General features: G+C 48.2%; 1 protein-coding gene and 1 long non-coding RNA gene across 2 annotated transcripts in view; one reads left to right on the forward strand and one right to left on the reverse strand.

Annotated features, from left to right (window-relative positions):
- Window positions 1-8,532, forward strand: part of LOC134966358 (uncharacterized) — a 70,872-nt gene extending 62,340 nt beyond the window's left edge. Inside the window, exons 2-3 of the long non-coding RNA XR_010188629.1 lie at window positions 7,152-7,280; window positions 8,340-8,532. This is a non-coding gene — a long non-coding RNA (uncharacterized LOC134966358). The remainder of the gene's footprint in view (window positions 1-7,151; window positions 7,281-8,339) is intronic.
- Window positions 1-18,224, reverse strand: part of PUSL1 (pseudouridine synthase like 1) — a 384,977-nt gene that overhangs the window by 340,345 nt on the left and 26,408 nt on the right. The gene's annotated exons all lie outside the window — the stretch shown is intronic.

Raw genomic sequence — 18,224 nt, forward strand, 5'->3', positions numbered from 1 at the left:
TGGACTCCTTCAAGTTTCTAGGGACCACAATCTCCAGGGACCTTAAATGGGGGTCCAACACTGACGCCACTGTCGGGAAAGCGCAGCAGAGGTTGTTCTTCCTCAGGCAACTAAGGAAGTTCAACATCCCACAGAAGCTCCTGCTCCTCTTCTACTCCGCGATTGTGGAGTCGGTACTGTGCTCCTCGATACTCGTATGGTACAGCTCCGCCAGCGCGAGGGACATATGCAGGCTCCAAAAGGTGGTCAGAACCGCAGAGAAGATCATCGGGGCCGACCTTCCCTCAGTCCAGGACCTGTACTTGTCCAGAGCTAAAAAGCGGGCAATGAAGATAGTAAAAGACCAGCTACACCCCGGCCACAGCATGTTTAACTTGCTTCCTTCAGGCAGGCGTTACAGGGCTGTCCCCGCCAGATCCACCAGAAGCCTCAAAAGTTTCTTTCCCCAAGCTGTCCGCCTGCTGAACTCCTGAACATTGACTGACTAGACGTACATGTAACTCACTTGTGTCCCTACGGTATACCTATCTGTGTAACTTTACTTGCCCCCCCCCCCCCCCCCCACACACACACACACACACACACACCTGCTTACCTGTTACCTACTTGGCTGTTGTATAGCAAACCGAAGACAAATTCCTAGTATACGTAAGTATACCTGGCCAATAAAGCTGATTCTGATACAAATGCCCCCACAGTGCCAGGTATACAAATGCCCCCACAGTGCCAGGTATACAAATGCCCCCACAGTGCCAGGTATACAAATGCCCCCACAGTGCCAGGTATACAAATGCCCCCACAGTGCCAGGTATACAAATGCCCCCACAGTGCCAGGTAAACAATTGCCCCCACAGTGCCAGGTATACAAATGCCCCACAGTGCCAGCCAATTGCCCCCACAGTGCCAGATATACAATTGTCCCCACAGCAGCCAGTGCTGCAGCTACTTACCGCTGCTGCACTGCTACTGCTGCTGCTGCTGCTCCTCCGGGCTGTGAGGGACGGGGGTGAATCAGGAGAGCAGAGCGCCCGCCAGTGCGGCTGTGTCTGGTGCTGCGGCGGCTTCGTTCAAACCAGCCGCCGGTTCGTGAGCCAATCAGAGCTCGCGGACCGGCGGCTTCTGATTGGCTGCCGGTCCGCGAGCTCTGATTGGCTCACGAACCGGCGGCTGGTTTGAACGAAGCCGCCGCAGCACCAGACACAGCCGCGCTGGCGGGCGCTCTGCTCTCCTCTCCTGACAGCTGAGACATGCTGCCGCCGGACTGAGCGGCAGCGTGTCTCAGTGACCGCTGGACCGGCCCAAGTGGCCATCGGCCCTTCTGGCATTTGCCAGAAGTGCCAGATGGCCAGTCCGGCCCTGGTAGTAGCCACAGGCACCACAATAGGTTGGTTTATATGAAAGGATGAAACCACTTTCGGCAGAAATTGTGGACGGGTCCGCAATTCTGCTCTATCCGCATGGAAAACCAGATAGGGGCTGAATATGCAGCACTCCGTTTACAAACGTCTGAACTTCAGGTATAGAAGTCAACTCCTTTTGAAAGAAAATGGATAGGGCCGAAATCTGGACCTTAATGGAACCCAATTTTAGGCCCAAATTCACTCCTGACTGTAGGAAGCGAAGGAAACGGCCCAGCTAGAATTCATCCGTAGGGGCATTCCTGGCCTCACACCAAGCAACATATTTCTGTGAGCATTTCTTGCAGATCTGGATACCAAGTCCTGCGTGGCCAATCCGGAACAATGAGTATTGTTCTCACCCCTCTTCTTCTTATGATTCTCAGCACCTTGGGTATGAGAGGAAGAGGAGGAAATACATAGACCGACTGGAACACCCACGGTGTCACCAGGGCGTCTACAGCTATCGCCTGAGGGTCTCTTGACCTGGCGCAATACCTCTGTAGACACAACACTTAGGCTCCGATATATTGGGAGATTCTCCAGCAGCAATTATTTCTTTAAAAATGCCAAGGTCATGCCTCTGAGGAAGGACCTGGATGTCCGAAAAGCTTTAGGCGGTGTGAGCTGTTACAAGTGTTACTGGTCGGGTGAGCTGCAAATGTTATCCTTCTGTGGAATAGTCCGGATCTGTTCCACTTAGAGGTTTCCATGCTAGCTGCAGAATTCCCAGGCTTAGTGATCACGTCTACCATATGATATGGTTATATGCTGTTATCTGTTTTCCATATTGTGAGTGCAATTAAATATTTTGATTTTTTAACTGGTTTTTGCATTATTGCACTATGAAATCTCTTTCTTTTTGAGATCCAACATCATTTCCACTCTGATGACATCTTACAAAACGGCCTTGGCATTTTTAAAGAAATAATTGCTGCTGGAGAATCTCCCAATATATCGGAGCCTAAGTGTTGTGTCAGCCTTTCCTCTACTGAAGCAGGATAAAAGACTAAGAGGCTATGTATGTGTCTGCGCTTATTTGAGAAAAAATTTTCTTTGTATTGTATTCCTACCATTGGGATTGTTGTGAAGAATCCCTTCTTTTTCTCATAGCTGCATCACCATTTTGCGCAATTAGGAAAATCAATTATTTGTTTATTTTAATAGGTTCCTGACCAGTGTCATGAGTTCCTGAGCTTTCTCTATCGGGAGATAAACCCTTTTCTGGTCTGTGTCTAGAATCATGCCTAGGAAAGGCAGACGAGTCGTAGGAACCAACTGCGACTTTGGAATATTTAGAATCCAGCCGTGTTGCCGTAACACTTCCAGAGAAAGTGCTACGCTGCTCAGCAACTGCTCTCTTGATCTCGCTTTTACGAGGAGATCGTCCAAGTATGGGATAATTGTGACCCCTTGCTTCCGCAGGAGCACCATCATTTCCGCCATTACCTTGGTAAATATTCTCGTAGCCGTGGAGAGACCAAACGGCAACGTCTGAAATTGGTAATGACAATCCTGTACCACAAATCTGAGGTACGCCTGATGAGGTGGAAAAATGGGGACATGAAGGTATGCATCCTTTATGTCCAGAGACACCATAAAATCCCCCCCTTCCAGGCTTGCGATGACCGCTCTCAGTGATTCCATCTTGAACTTGAACCTTTTCAGGTACATGTTCAGAGATTTTAAATTCAATATGGGTCTGACCGAACCGTCCGGCTTCGGGACTACAAACATGGTCGAATAATAACCCCTTCCTTGTTGAAGGAGGGGAACCTTGACCACCACCTGTTGAAGATACAATTTGTGAATTGCAGTTAACACTATTTCCCTCTCGGGGGGGGGGGGGGGGAGCTGGCAGTGCCGATTTGAGGTATCGGTGAGGGGGCATCTCTTCGAATTCCAGCTTGTATCCCTGAGACACAATATCTATTGCCCAGGGATCCCACTGGGAGTGAACCCACTTGTGGCTGAAATTTCGGAGACACGCCCCCACCGGGCCTAGCTCCGCCTGTGGAGCCCCAGCGTCATGCGGTGGATTTTGTGGAAGCCGGGAAGGACTTCTGTTCCTGGGAACTAGCTGTGTTGTGCAGCTTCTTTTCTCTGCCTCTGCCCCTGGCAAGAAAGGACGCACCTCGGACTTTCTTGCTTTTCTGTGATCGAAAGGACTGCATTTGATAATACGGTGCTCTCTTAGGCTGTGAGGAAACATATGGCAAAAAATGTGACTTTCCAGCAGTAGCTGTGGAGACCAGGTCCGATAGACCTTCCCCAAACAATTCCTCACCCTTGTAAGGTAAAACCTCCATATGCCTTTTTGAGTCGGCATCACCTGTCCATTGCCGAGTCCACAGGACCCTTCTGGCAGAAATCGACATAGCATTTATTCTAGAACCCAGTAGACTAATGTCTCTTTGAGCATCTCTCATATATAGGACAGCGTCTTTTATATGCCCCAGGGTCAATAATATAGTATCCTTGTCTAAGGTATCAAGTTCCTCAGACAGGGTGTCCGTCCACGCTGCTACAGCACTACACACCCAGGCCGATGCGATCGCCGGCCTCAGTAAGGTACCTGAATGTGTATAAATGGACTTCAGGGTACCCTCCTGTTTTCTATCCGCAGCATCTTTGAGGGTAGCTGTATCCTGTGACGGCAGGGCTACCTTCTTGGATAAGCGTGTTAAAGCTTTGTCCACCCTAGGGGAGGATTCCCAGCGTAACCTGTCCATTGGCGGGAAAGGATACGCCATAAGAATCCGTTTGGAAATCTGCAGTTTTTTATCTGGAGATTCCCAAACCTTTTCACATAACTCATTTAGCTCGTGTGAGGGGGGAAAGGTTACCTCCGGCTTCTTTTCCCCATACATATGTACCCTCTTGTCAGGGACTGGGGTTTCCTCTGTGATGTGCAACACATCCTTAATTGCTATAATCATATAACGGATGGATTTATCCAATTTAGGCTGTAACTTTGCATCATCGTAATCGACACTGGAGTCAAAATCCATGTCGGTATCTGTGTCAACAATTTGGGATAGTGGGCGCTTCTGAGACCCTGACAGTCTCTGCGACATAGGATCAGGCATGGGTTGAGACCCTGACTGTCCTGAGGCTTCAGCTTTTTCTAACCTTTTATGCAAGGAATTAACATTATCATTTAAAACCTTCCACATATCCATCCAATCAGGTGTTGGCGCCGTCGGCGGAGACACCACATTCATTTGCTCCCGCTCTGCTTCCACATAGCCTTCCTCGTCAAACATGTCGACACAAGCGTACCGACACACCACACACACAGGGAATGCCCTTTTTGAAGACAGTTCCCCCACAAGGCCCTTTGGAGAGACAGAGAGAGAGTATGCCAGCACACACCCCAGCGCTATAAACCCAGGAATAACACAGTAACTTAATGTTAACCCAGTAGCTGCTGTTTATATTGATTTTTGCGCCTAATTATGTGCCCCCCCCTCTCTTTTTACCCTCTTCTACTGTGTATCTGCAGGGGAGAGCCTGGGGAACTTCCTCTCAGCGGAGCTGTGGAGAAAAAATGGCGCTGGTGAGTGCTGAGGAAGAAGCCCCGCCCCCTCGACGGCGGGCTTCTGTCCCGCTTAAATATGCATTTTCTTGGCGGGGGCTCATACATATATACAGTGCCCAACTGTATATATGTTTACTTTTGCCAAAAAGAGGTCCAAATGCTGCCCAGGGCGGCCCCCTTCCCCCCTGCACCCTGCACCCTTACAGTGACCAGAGTATGTGAGGTGTGTGGGAGCAATGGCGCACAGCTGCAGTGCTGTGCGTTACCTCAGTGAAGAACGGAGTCTTCTGCCGCCGATTTCGAAGTCTTCTTTCTTCTCATACTCACCCGGTTTCTGTCTTCCGGCCCTGCGAGGGGGACGGCGGCGCGGCTCTGGGATCGGACGGCGAGGGTGAGATCCTGCGTACGATCCCTCTGGAGCTAATGGTGTCCAGTAGCCTAAGAAGCAGGACCTAGCTTCAGAGAGTAGGGCTGCTTCTCTCCCCTCTGTCCCACGATGCAGGGAGTCTGTTGCCAGCAGAGCTCCCTGAAAATAAAAAACCTAACAAAATACTTTCAGCGAACTCAGGAGAGCTCACTGAAAAGCACCCAGCTCGTCCGGGCACAGTATTAAACTGAGGTCTGGAGGAGGGGCATAGAGGGAGGAGCCAGAGCACACCAGAACCTAAATTCTTTCTTAAAGTGCCCATGTCTCCTGCGGAGCCAGTCTATTCCCCATGGTCCTTACAGAGTCCCCAGCATCCACTAGGACGTTAGAGAAATAAATATATATATATATATATATATATATATATATATATATATATAAAGCGATGGGTTCTCCGGTCGCACCCGCCTAATATATATATATATATATATATATATATATATATATAAAGCGATGGGTTCTCCGGTCGCACCCGCCTATGCAAATATGTTCATGTTTTCGGTGGAGCATGATATATTTTTTTCCAATGCTGAAATAAGATCGAATATTTTCTTTTATACAAGATTTATTGATGATTTGTTGATTTTATGGAAAGGAACCAAGCAGGGTTTCATTGATGTGATAGACAAATATAATCAATGTGAGGGCCCCATAAAGTTTACATACTCGGTCAGTCAGGAGGAGGTTAATTTCCTCGATGTGAATATCAAACTAGAGGAGGGGAAGTTGGTGACGTCATTATTTAGGAAATCTACCGATCGGAACAACATGTTGCATTTTGGGAGTTTTCACCCTACTCCATTAAAAACTGGTTTGCCCTATTCGCAATTGCTGCGGGTTTGGAGGGTAAATAGTGACCGGGAGGTTGCTATAAAACAAATGGAAGAGATGATCATTAGATTTCAAGCGCGGGGTTATCCGTTAGATGTGCTAGAGAAGGCTAAACAGAAAGTCCTGGCCACCAACCACAATGATCGTCTTTCGATATGTGGTAGGAATAAAGGTAATGAGAGGGAAATCCTACCTTGGGTTACTAGCTACACAGTAGGTAGCAATAGTATTAAGAAGCATTCTAGAAATCAATGGTCATCTGTTAGGTCAGACCCTGAGTTAGGGTTGAGTAACACACATCTGATGCCCTGCTATAAGAGAGGTAGGAATATTAGAGACTTTGTTGTAAAGACAGATGTTACAGACTTAGTTTCTAAAAAACCTACACATTTCTTGCAGAAGAAGAATGGCTGCTTTGGCTGCGGTTGTACAACTTGTGGCTTTTTATTGAAGGGTGACACTTTCCAGCATCCACAGTCAGGAAAGACGTATACAATTAGATTTCATCTGACATGTAACTCGTCATTTGTTGTGTACCAAATTATCTGTCAGTGTGGATATTCATATATCGGGAAAACGGAGTGCACTTTTAAGGAGAGAATGGCTGCACACAGGTCATCTATTAGAAAAGCTATTAGCACAGGCTCGAGTGATCAACCTGTTGCTAGACATTTCCTAGAAGCACATCACAATTTGTCCTCATTAAGATATAGAATGATCGATCACGTCCCTAGATCCATTAGGGGGGGTGATCGGGGTAAAAAACTTTTGCAGTGTGAGTCCCGCTGGATAATGCGTTTAAACACGCTAGCCCCTAAAGGGTTAAATGAAATGCTTAATCTGAATTGTTTTAATTAAAGTAGTATTTTATTGACTTGCCCTGCGTGAGCTATTGAAGAAATATTGTGGTAGTTGTACAGGTACTTGTAATTTTTAATGTTTATATTGTTGCTAGGTGATGGGTACTATCACATACGTCATCCAAAGGAGCCTGGCGATCTGGTGTCTCCGGCGGAATGACGTCAGCATTACAGCGCCGTGGAATGGCGGCGGGAAGGTGCACGGGGTGTTTTTTCAATAAAAGGTAAGATTGTTGTATTATGCATTTGTAGCCCTGACGAAAAAGGATAAACTTTGAAACGTTGGCTTAAACTGCTGTGGAAGTGGATTATTTTTCAACCCCTGTGTGCCGTTGTTGTGGAGTATATATATATATATATATATATATATATATTTCTCTAGCTCCGGCACTCCGCTGACATGTGTAAAATTACTGTGCCCGGTACCTTCCACATAACAGCCTGGACGGCTGTACGTCATATACTCCTCCACTGGCGGCACTCCAAGGCTATGAAAAGATGACAACTATCGGCTGTTTGGGCAACGTTTCAGCGCCGTTCAGCGCTTTTATCAAGCCATTTACAAAATACAATGCACATACCGGTATTTAAGTGCTCCCCTCACCACGCCAGTAAGCTCCGCCCACTTCCGTATCCTGGTCACCATACAGACCGGCTCGGATGGCAGGGCTGTTACCATAGTAACTGACAAACACCACAACAGTGTACTACAAATATAGACAAACATAAACAGCATGCATTAAAATACATAAAAAATCAATGAAATAAACAGACATAAACATACATGAACAAAGAAAATTAAAATGAGATCCAAGCATAGTATGAAAACCGTGAATAGTTACATCACAGCAGGAATATTAAACCATACACCTTATTATGCATCTCAAACTCTAATGAATATGTTACAAACTCACAATAAATGTAACTAAACTGAAGGAACAACCACTGAATCTAAACATTATATGTAGTAATAAACTACCCTAAATATTCCGAATAGTAGCACACAGAAATTAATAGAATCAAAATTCAATTAAATACCTGCAATCCAAGTGTCTCATTGAGTCCACGAGGAACCAATGTGTCTAAACGCAAAATCCACTCGCATTCACGCTGTAACAATTTAACAGACCTATCACCACCCCTATTAAGTGGCGGCACATGATCTATTATGCGATATCTTAAGGTAGACAAATGATATCTCATTACTTATAAAAGTGATTTACGATCCTGCATTGCAACAACAATATTGCACTATGAGAGGCGTATTTTATGTTTATCTGTAGAATCCCTGTGCTGTGAGCTGATTCTATCTGAGCTTTGGAGGATCAAATACCCCCCCGTGACGTGTCGTCACCCTTTAAGTGTTCCGACCCCCAGGCTGTGAACAATAGACGGAAGACAACAGCTTTTGATGTGCTTGCCATATTTACTCATATGGTACGCTTAATACCTACATGAATGTTGTCGTGACAGAGATCAAAGTCCAAAATTACTGCACCATTAGGCGCTTGTTCTTCACTTTTCTTTTCTATATATATATATATATATATATATATAGATAGATAGATAGAGAGAGAGAGAGAGAGAGTGATAGCAATATGTGATAGAATGTGATAGAATGGAATCCCACACAACAGCTACAGGCACACTCAGTCACATGTACAATGCAGAGGTTACTACATATAAACAATAAAACTGCACTGGACTAGTAAAAGTACATATAAATATGTATGACTATAGATATAACAATGCACAGTAGATACCGGATGTATATCACAGAATACTTGTACTAAATATTCAGATAGCAGTACACTTGTTCTTCACTAACACTGTCTAAAATGACATGTAGAATACTTAAGTGCCTGTAAATGCACAGCGCTGATGAGACAGGCGGCTTTAGAGAGGAGACAGAGCCCTGCAGTCCCGGAGATCAGCCCAGCTAGTAGTGGAGATGGCTCCAAAATCTGTGTCACGGAGTGAGGGAGAGTGAAATGCAGCTCCAGGGCAGGAACACCAGCAGTAGATGGCGCCCGGAGCTGGGGGAGGGGCTAAAGGTCAGTGCCTTATCCCGTATGCTGGGCCTCACCACCAGGTACTATGGAGCCTATATTAAATGGATTTTAGTAAATCCGACCTGTGCTCCCTGCCCTGGTGGATATAGTGGGGTCCCTGTGCAGTACAGTGTCCACAACAGTGGCGCAGTCCGTCTCCTGGGACAGCGAACGGACCACGATTTACCGGCGGGTCCCACCTGGGGAACCATCTTACCTGCTCCCTGATGTGCAGCCATGCGATAAAGGAGAGTGTCAGCGGTGTGTGCCTGAAGTCCGGTGCGTCTCCGCTACAAGTACCCGGGAACCAGGCCACGGGAGTATGCAGCGCTGCTGGGGAAGGTGATGGAGCCGCAGCACAGCATTTCAGAATGACATAGAAAGTGCTGCGCCTTTTAAGTCTTCTTAAAAAGCTCTTTTCAGGGCTGCCTAGCGCAGCCCCCCGTTAGTGACCTGCTGTGCAGGCACCAACTTACAAACTGAGCTCCAGTGCCTGGAGGCGGGACTGTAGAGGAGGCTGTGCAATGCATCCTGGGAACAGTCAAAGCTTTAGCCTGTTGGTGCCTCGGATCAAGATCCAACTCTACACCCCGATGTTATTCCCTGTGGAATACCAGTGTACCCCACTGCAGAAAGGACAGATAGGAGTGAATTGGTTTGTACTTTTTCGCTCTCCACTTTATCTCTTGCCAAACTTTGATAAATAGCCCCCTAAAGCTTGACATGTAATTGAATAATTATTTTGACAGTGGTGTGTTGTGTTATATTTGGGAAAAAGAACTTCAAAAATCCCAGGGTAATTTTCTCATTTCCTGACTTGTGAAATAGACATTGAAATGTAAACACCCACACTGGGAAGGGGGTGGCACTTGATATACCGGCTGTCGGAATCACGGCGCTCACCATACCGACGCTGGAATCCCGACCGCCAATATAATCGCCACCATTCCCGCAGTGTGGCAAGCTTTTTGTGCTCACCCCGCTGCCGGCATTCCGGCAGTCGGGATCTAGGCACCAGTATGCTGCGCGCTGGGATCCCAAGCATCCGGGAAACATACTACACCCCTGGAATAGGTACATATTTCAAATACAGAATTATTTAACAGATAAATCTGTCTACCTATGGGGGAATTCAATTCACCCTATACAATGTAACTGTTCACATTTCTGCAGAGAAGACAAATATTCCTGATTAAAGAAAAAAAAAAGAGAGAGAGAGAGAGAGAGAGAGAGAGAGAGAGAGAGAGAGAGAATCTTGCCCCCGTGATATTATACAGTATGTTGTTATACTGTAGTAACAGTACGTATGTCCAAAGTCTATCCAATTATCCAATGGCGAGTGTTGTCCTAAATGCTGTCATGGTTACTTATCTTTTGTCCAAGATTTTTAGTGACCGGGGCTGTTGTCACCCCTTAATGATTAGACTAGGTTTCTGAGGGGATACGGTCACTTGGTCGACCACTATTGGTCGACGTGGTCACTAGGTCGACATGTACTATGTCGACATGGAAAAAGGTCGACATGCGTTTTTTAACCTTTTTTTTCTTCATTTTTTGAACTTTTTCATACTTTGGACTACGATTGGGAATAGTAACTTGTGCCAAGCGCTGCGGTAGCGGAGCGAGGCACCTTGCCCAAAGCATGGCGAGCCATGCGAGGGGACACGGGGCACTACTTGGGGTTCCCCGTCACTTTACATAGAAATCAACACCCAAAAAAGGTTTAAAAAAAACTCATGTCGACCTTTTTCCATGTCGACCTAATGACCACGTCGACCAATAGTCGTCGACCTAATGAACCGTACCCTTTCTAAATTTGGAAAAACATGAAGTTGAAATACCACAAACAGGAAAAGGACAATAGAAAGTGAAATGATTCAAATGTGATACACTTAGATCAGTGGTCGGAAAACAGGAGTAAATTACCCCAAATGGGGTCAAAATGAAATTCCTGGGGGTAACGGACGGGTGCGCTGCCGAGACACAGCCCCGTCCGGCTGTGTCTCGGCAGCGCACCCGTCCGTTACCCCCAGGAATTGGCAAGAATAATAAAATAAAAAGTATACTATTATTATACTTATATATATATATATATATATACACATACATACATACATACATACACACACACACACACATATATATATATACACACACACACACACACACACACACACACAGTCAGGTCCATAAATATTGGTACATCGACACAATTATCATATTTTGGGTTCTATACACTACCACAATGAATTTGTAATGAAACAAACAAGATGTGCTTTAACTGCAGACTTCCCGCTTTAATTTGAGGGCATTTACACCCAAATCAGGTGAACGGTGTAGGAATTACAACGGTTTCTATATGTGCCTCCCACTTTTTAAGGGACCAAAAGTAATGGGACAAACTAAACAATCCTAAACCAAACTTTCACTTTTTAATACTTTGTTGCAAATCCTTTGCAGTCAATTACAGCCTGAAGTCTGGAATGCATAGACGTCACCAGACGCTGGGTTTCATCCCTGGTGATGCTCTGCCAGGCCTCTACTGCAAATGTCTTCAGTTCCTGCTTGTTCTTGGGGCATTTTCCCTTCAGTTTTGTCTTCATCAAGTGAACTGCATGCTCAATCGGATTCAGGTCAGGTGATTGACTTGGCCATTGCATAACATTCCACTTATTTGCCTTAAAAAAACTCTTAGGTTGCTTTTGCAGTATGCTTCGGGTCATTGTCCATCTGCACTGTGAAGTGCCATCCAATGAGTTCTGAAGCATTTGACTGAATATGAGCAGATAGCATTGTCCGAAACACTTCAGAATTCATCCTGCTGCTTTTGTCAGCAGTCACATCTCCTATATATTAGCCCAAATCTGTGACTCTGTGCTGTAACGCTGGGCGGAGTTACAGTGGTGGGTGGAGTCATGGCCGTAACGAAGGGGGGGCTAGGGGGTCACGCGCCCCGGGCGCTGGAATGTGGGGGCGCTAGGGAGGCTGTTTCCGCAGCCAAAATCTCTGGTTGCCGCGTTGAGGGAGCCTGGAGGGGGGGGAGAGAGGACGGAGACCGTAGTCTGGCCAGCGCGGTTGAACACTTGCGCAAAGAGCCGAGCCTGGGACTGATGAGAGCACACTGGCTGCAGTCAGTCAGTCACAGTGAATGAGTCACTGACGCTGCAGCATTCCGCACTGGACTTTGCAGGCTCCTCTGACAGGGGAGCTTTCACGGAGACAGCCTGTCTCCAGCAGCCCTGAGCCCACAGTCCTCCCCCATGCCTGGGAACAGGGGGAGGGCCACAACGCAGCAGCGTGGACTGGACTCTGAACGAGGGGGAGCCGTAACAGAGAGATGAGATTTATTATGAGGTATGTTCCTCTACCTGACAGACAGCTCCCCCTCTACAATGTGTGTGTGTGTGTGTGTGTGTGTGTGTTTGTGTGTGTGTGTGTGCCAGTGTTCCTCTGGTCCTTATACAGTGTGTGTGTGTGTGTGTGTGTGTGTGTGTGTGTGTGTGTGTGTGTGTGTGTGTGTGTGTGTGTGTGTGTGTCAGTGTACATCTGGTCCCTATACAGTGTGTGTGTGTGTGTGTGTGTGTGTGTGTGTGTGTGTGTGTGTGTGTGTCAGTGTTCCTCTGGTCCCTATACAGTGTGTGTGTGTGTGTGTGTGTGTGTGTGTGTGTGTGTGTGTGTGTGTGTCAGTGTACATCTGGTCCCTATACAGTGTGTGTGTGTGTGTGTGTGTGTGTGTGTGTGTGTGTGTGTGTGTGTGTGTGTGTGTCTCAGTGTGCATCTTGTCCCTATACAGTGTGTGTGTCAGTGTGCATCTGGTCCCTATACAGTGTGTCAGTGTGCATCTGGTCCCTATACAGTGTGTCAGTGTGCATCTGGTCCCTATACAGTGTGTGTGTGTCTGTACATCTGGTCCCTATATATTTTGTGTGTGTATCAGTGTGCATCTGGTCCCTATACCGTGTGTGTGTGTGTGTGTGTGTGTGTGTGTGTGTGTGTGTTTGAATGTGGTCATATACAATCTGTTTTTGTGTCAGTGTAACGTGTATAAGCGGCTGTAGTGTGGTGTAACGTGCATAAGAGACTCCTCTGTGGTGTAACGTGCATAAGCTGCTGTAGTGTGGTGTAACGTATATAAGCGGCTGTAGTGTGGTGTAACGTGCATAAGCGGCTGTAGTGTGGTGTAACGTGTATAAGCGGCTGTAGTGTGGTGTAACGTGCATAAGAGGCTCCTCTGTGGTGTAACGTGCATAAGCGGCTGTAGTGTGGTGTAACGTATATAAGCGGCTGTAGTGTGGTGTAACGTGCATAAGCGGCTGTAGTGTGGTGTAACGTGTATAAGCGGCTGTAGTGTGGTGTAACGTGCATAAGAGGCTCCTCTGTGGTGTAACGTGCATAAGCGGCTGTAGTGTGGTGTAACGTATATAAGCGGCTGTAGTGTGGTGTAACGTGCATAAGCGGCTGTAGTGTGGTGTAACGTGCATAAGCGGCTGTAGTGTGGTGTAACGTGCATAAGCGGCTGTAGTGTGGTGTAACGTGCATAAGAGGCTCCTCTGTGGTGTAACGTGCATAAGCGGCTGTAGTGTGGTGTAACGTGCATAAGCGGCTGTAGTGTGGTGTAACGTGCATAAGAGGCTCCTCTGTGGTGTAACGTGCATAAGCGGCTGTAGTGTGGTGTAACGTATATAAGCGGCTGTAGTGTGGTGTAACGTGTATAAGCGGCTGTAGTGTGGTGTAACGTGCATAAGAGGCTCCTCTGTGGTGTAACGTGTGGGATTTTTATATATATAGATATATATATAGATATATATAAAATTATATTTTAATTATAAGAATTTTTATTTATTTATTTCTTTGGGGGGGGGGGGGGGGGGGGGCGCAAATTTACTATCTTGCCCCGGGTGAGAGCAACCTTAGTTTCGGCCCTGGGTGGAGTTATTCAAATGAGTCACAGAACTGGGCAAATCTATAGGAGACCAGCAGCAGAAGCAGATGGTATGGGCATGACACAGGCAGGGGTGCATACCTCCCAGCTCTCTTCAGACAGAAGGAGGGACACACACACACACACACACACACACACACACGGCGAAAAGGGGGCGTGGTCAACTTAAGGGGCGTGGCTTCACGGGAGGGTCCCCGTTTTCGTCAGTGAGGGGGCATGCCCAGCGCTCTGTGAGCTGCTGGCATGCCCCCAGGGGCAGATTATGAGTCTGGGGGGCCCAGGGCACTTAAGACAAGGGGTCCTATCTCATTACTGTGCCTGCTGTGGGATTGGGGCGTGGCCTAATCGCGCCCGCGAAGCCACGCCCCCTTATGCAAATTCCAGGATTTTTTTTTTTTTAATGGAATTTTGGCCCCTCAGCTAGAGGTAAATCCAGAGGGGGTGGTCGCTCCCCCCTACACACCCGCACAGGCAGAAGAAAGCAGGGAGACTGCTGCCTCCCTGCAACACCACAGACCTGCCAACACGTAGCAGCGTGTGCTGACTGTAGCACAATGCTGCTGTTACTGGCAGGACGGGGGACCTTCTGAGCTGGGACAGAGCTACTCCAGCCAGGGGCCCCCTAAAACTGTGGGGCCCATGGTACGTACCCCCTGCCCCCCCTTAATCCGGCTCTGCTGCTGGAACCCCCCTTAATCCGTACCCCCTGATGCCCCCTCTCCCTCTGTCTCCACTAAATTCACCGCTGCTCTAAGCAAAACAGAGAGTACAGGAGCTTCCCAACTGCCCCCCCCCCCCAACACCACCACCACCGCGGGACACTGTGGCCCACGGGTGGGACAGCGGGACAGACCCTAAAAAATGTGCAGGTTCCGTACTGCCTCTGTTATCTCCAGCCCCGGCAACCCCACCGCTAGCTGCAGCGCTGACGCCCGCAGTGAGGTGCGCCCAGCTCCTTCACACACTTTAGCTGGCGGCCAGCGCTGCAGAAGTCCGTGCTGCTTGCAGGCTCCGACCCCCTCCTCCCTCCAGCCGCAGCGTCTCCTGTGGGCTAACCAGTCACTCCCAGTCTCCCCTTACCACAGTGCCCGGCAGCTGCACGAGGTCTGCGGTGTGTGACTGAGGAGGGGGGGAGGGATGCGGACGGGCAGAGGAAGCAGGACTCCAGCCTGAGAGAGTCAGCCATGCCAAGTCTCCACCAGCAGCAGACCCCTACTCACGGCACCTCCGGACCCCCTACCCCACCCCCGCCCCTTCCCATCCCACAGCACCTCCGGAACCCTTCACCCATCCGCAACATCCCCGCACCTGCCCCTCTCCCACCCTTGGCACCCCTGCCCTTCCCCCACCGGCAGTGCCTCCGGACCCCATCCCCCATCTGCAGCCCCCACTCCTCTGCCCCTCCCCCACCCGCAGCATCTACCGACCCTTCCCCATCCGGGCCCCCCCGCTTCCACCCCCCCTCTACCCGCAGCATCTACAGACACCCTCCCCCATCCACAGCCCCCCCCGCACCTGCTACATTCTGTACATTGTGCCCTGCAGGTGCTGTTCACGCCGTCGCAAGGGGCTGCGCCTCCTTCACCATCGCACGCCCTTTCATTGTGCAATATTTAACCACTAACAAAGGAATGCAGGTAATACTCCATATAATACAAATATTGAACCCCAGAAAGGCATGCAAGGGTTAAGGGGGCGTAGCCCCTTGCGACGGTGTGAAGAGCGCCCGTAGGGCGCGATGAAGCACCTAGTTATCAATAAATACATAAGCAGTTCCTTTCCTTCTCCATACTTCTCTCTTCCCATCACTCTGGTACAAGTTGATCTTTGTCACATCTGTCCATAGGATGTTGTTCCAGAGCTGTAAAGGCTTTTTTAGATGTTGTTTGGCAAACTCTAATCTGGTCTTCCTGTTTTTGTGGCTCACCAATTGTTTACATCTTGTGGTGAACCCTCTATATTCACTCTTGTGAAGTCTTCTTTTGATTGTTGACTTTGACACATATACACCTACCTCCTGGAGAGTGTTCTTGATCTAGGCAACTGTAGTGAACGGGTTTTTCTTCACCAGGGAAATAATTCTTCTGTCATCCACCACAGTTGTTTTCCGTGGTCTTCCGGGTCTTTTGGTGTTGCTGAGCTCTCCGGTGCGTTTATTCTTTTTAAGAATGTTCCAAACAGTTGATTTGGCCACACCTAATGTTTTTGATATCTCTCTGATGGGTTTGTTTTGATTTTTCAGCCTAACGATGGCTTGCTTCACTGATAGTGGCAGCTCTTTGGATCTCATATTGAGAGTCGACAGCAACAGATTCCAAATGCAAATGTCACACCTGGAATCTACTCCAGACCTTTTACCTGCTTAATTGATGATGAAATAACGAGGGAATAGCCCACTCCTGTCAATGAAAATAAGAATTTACTCACCGGTAATTCTATTTCTCGTAGTCCGTAGTGGATGCTAGGGACTCCGTAAGGACCATGGGGAATAGACGGCTCCGCAGGAGACTGGGCACATCTAAGAAAGATTCAGGACTATCTGGTGTGCACTGGCTCCTCCCCCTATGACCCTCCTCCAAGCCTCAGTTAGGAACTGTGCCCGGAAGAGCTGACACAATAAGGAAGGATTTTTGAATCCCGGTTAAGACTCATACCAGCCACACCAATCACACCATATAACACGTGATAGGAACTCCGGTTAACAGTATGATAACAAATGGAGCCTCTGAAGAGATGGCTCACAACAAAACCCGATTTTGGTAACAATAACTATGTACAGGTATTGCAGACAATCCGCACTTGGGATGGGCGCCCAGCATCCACTACGGACTACGAGAAATAGAATTACCGGTGAGTAAATTCTTATTTTCTCTGACGTCCTAGTGGATGCTGGGGACTCCGTAAGGACCATGGGGATTATACCAAAGCTCCCAAACGGGCGGGAGAGTGCGGATGACTCTGCAGCACCGAATGAGAGAATTCCAGGTCCTCCTCAGCCAGGGTATCAAATTTGTAGAATTTTGCAAACGTGTTTGCCCCCGACCAAGTAGCTGCTCGGCAAAGTTGTAAAGCCGAGACCCCTCGGGCAGCCGCCCAAGATGAGCCCACCTTCCGTGTGGAATGGGCTTTTACAGATTTAGGCTGCGGTAAGCCTACCGCAGAATGCGCCAGCTGAATAGTGCTACAAATCCAGCGCGCAATAGACTGCTTAGAAGCAGGAGCACCCAGCTTGGTGGGTGCATACAGGATAAACAGCGAGTCAGTCTTTCTGACTCCAGCCGTCCTGGAAATATAAATTTTTAGGGCCCTGACTACGTCCAGCAACTTGGAATCCTCCAAGTCCCTAGTAGCCGCAGGCACCACAATAGGTTGGTTCAAGTGAAAAGCTGAGACCACCTTTGGGAGAAACTGAGGACGAGTCCTTAATTCTGCCCTATCCATATGGAAAATCAGATAAGGGCTTTTACAAGACAAAGCCGCCAATTCTGAAACCCGCTTGGCCAAGGCCAACAGCATGACCACTTTCCACGTGAGATATTTTAAATCCACAGTCTTAAGTGGTTCGAACCAATGTGATTTCAGGAATGCCAAAACCACATTGAGATCCCAAGGTGCCACTGGGGGCACAAAAGGAGGCTGAATATGCAGTACTCCTTTGACAAAAGTCTGAACTTCGGGCAGTGAAGCCAGTTCTTTTTGGAAGAAAATCGACAGAGCCGAAATCTGGACCTTTATGGACCCCAATTTGAGGCCCAACGTCACCCCTGCTTGCAGGAAGTGCAGGAATCGACCCAGTTGAAATTCCTCCGTCGGGGCCTTCATGGCCTCACACCAAGCAACATATTTTCGCCAAATGCGGTGATAATGTCTTGCGGTGACATCCTTCCTGGCTTTGATCAGGGTAGGGATGACTTCCTCCGGAATACCCTTTTCCTTCAGGATCCGGTGTTCAACCGCCATGCCGTCAAACGCAGCCGCGGTAAGTCTTGGAACAGACAGGGTCCCTGCTGCAGCAGGTCTTGTCTGAGCGGCAGAGGCCAAGGGTCCTCTGTAAGCCTCTCTTGAAGTTCCGGGTACCAAGCTCTTCTTGGCCAATCCGGAACCACGAGTATGGTTTTCACTCCTCGCCTTCTTATTATTCTCAGTACCTTCGGTATGAGAGGTAGAGGAGGAAA

This window comes from Pseudophryne corroboree, chromosome 10 (genome assembly GCF_028390025.1).
Source record: "Pseudophryne corroboree isolate aPseCor3 chromosome 10, aPseCor3.hap2, whole genome shotgun sequence".
Lineage (NCBI taxonomy): Eukaryota > Metazoa > Chordata > Amphibia > Anura > Myobatrachidae > Pseudophryne > Pseudophryne corroboree.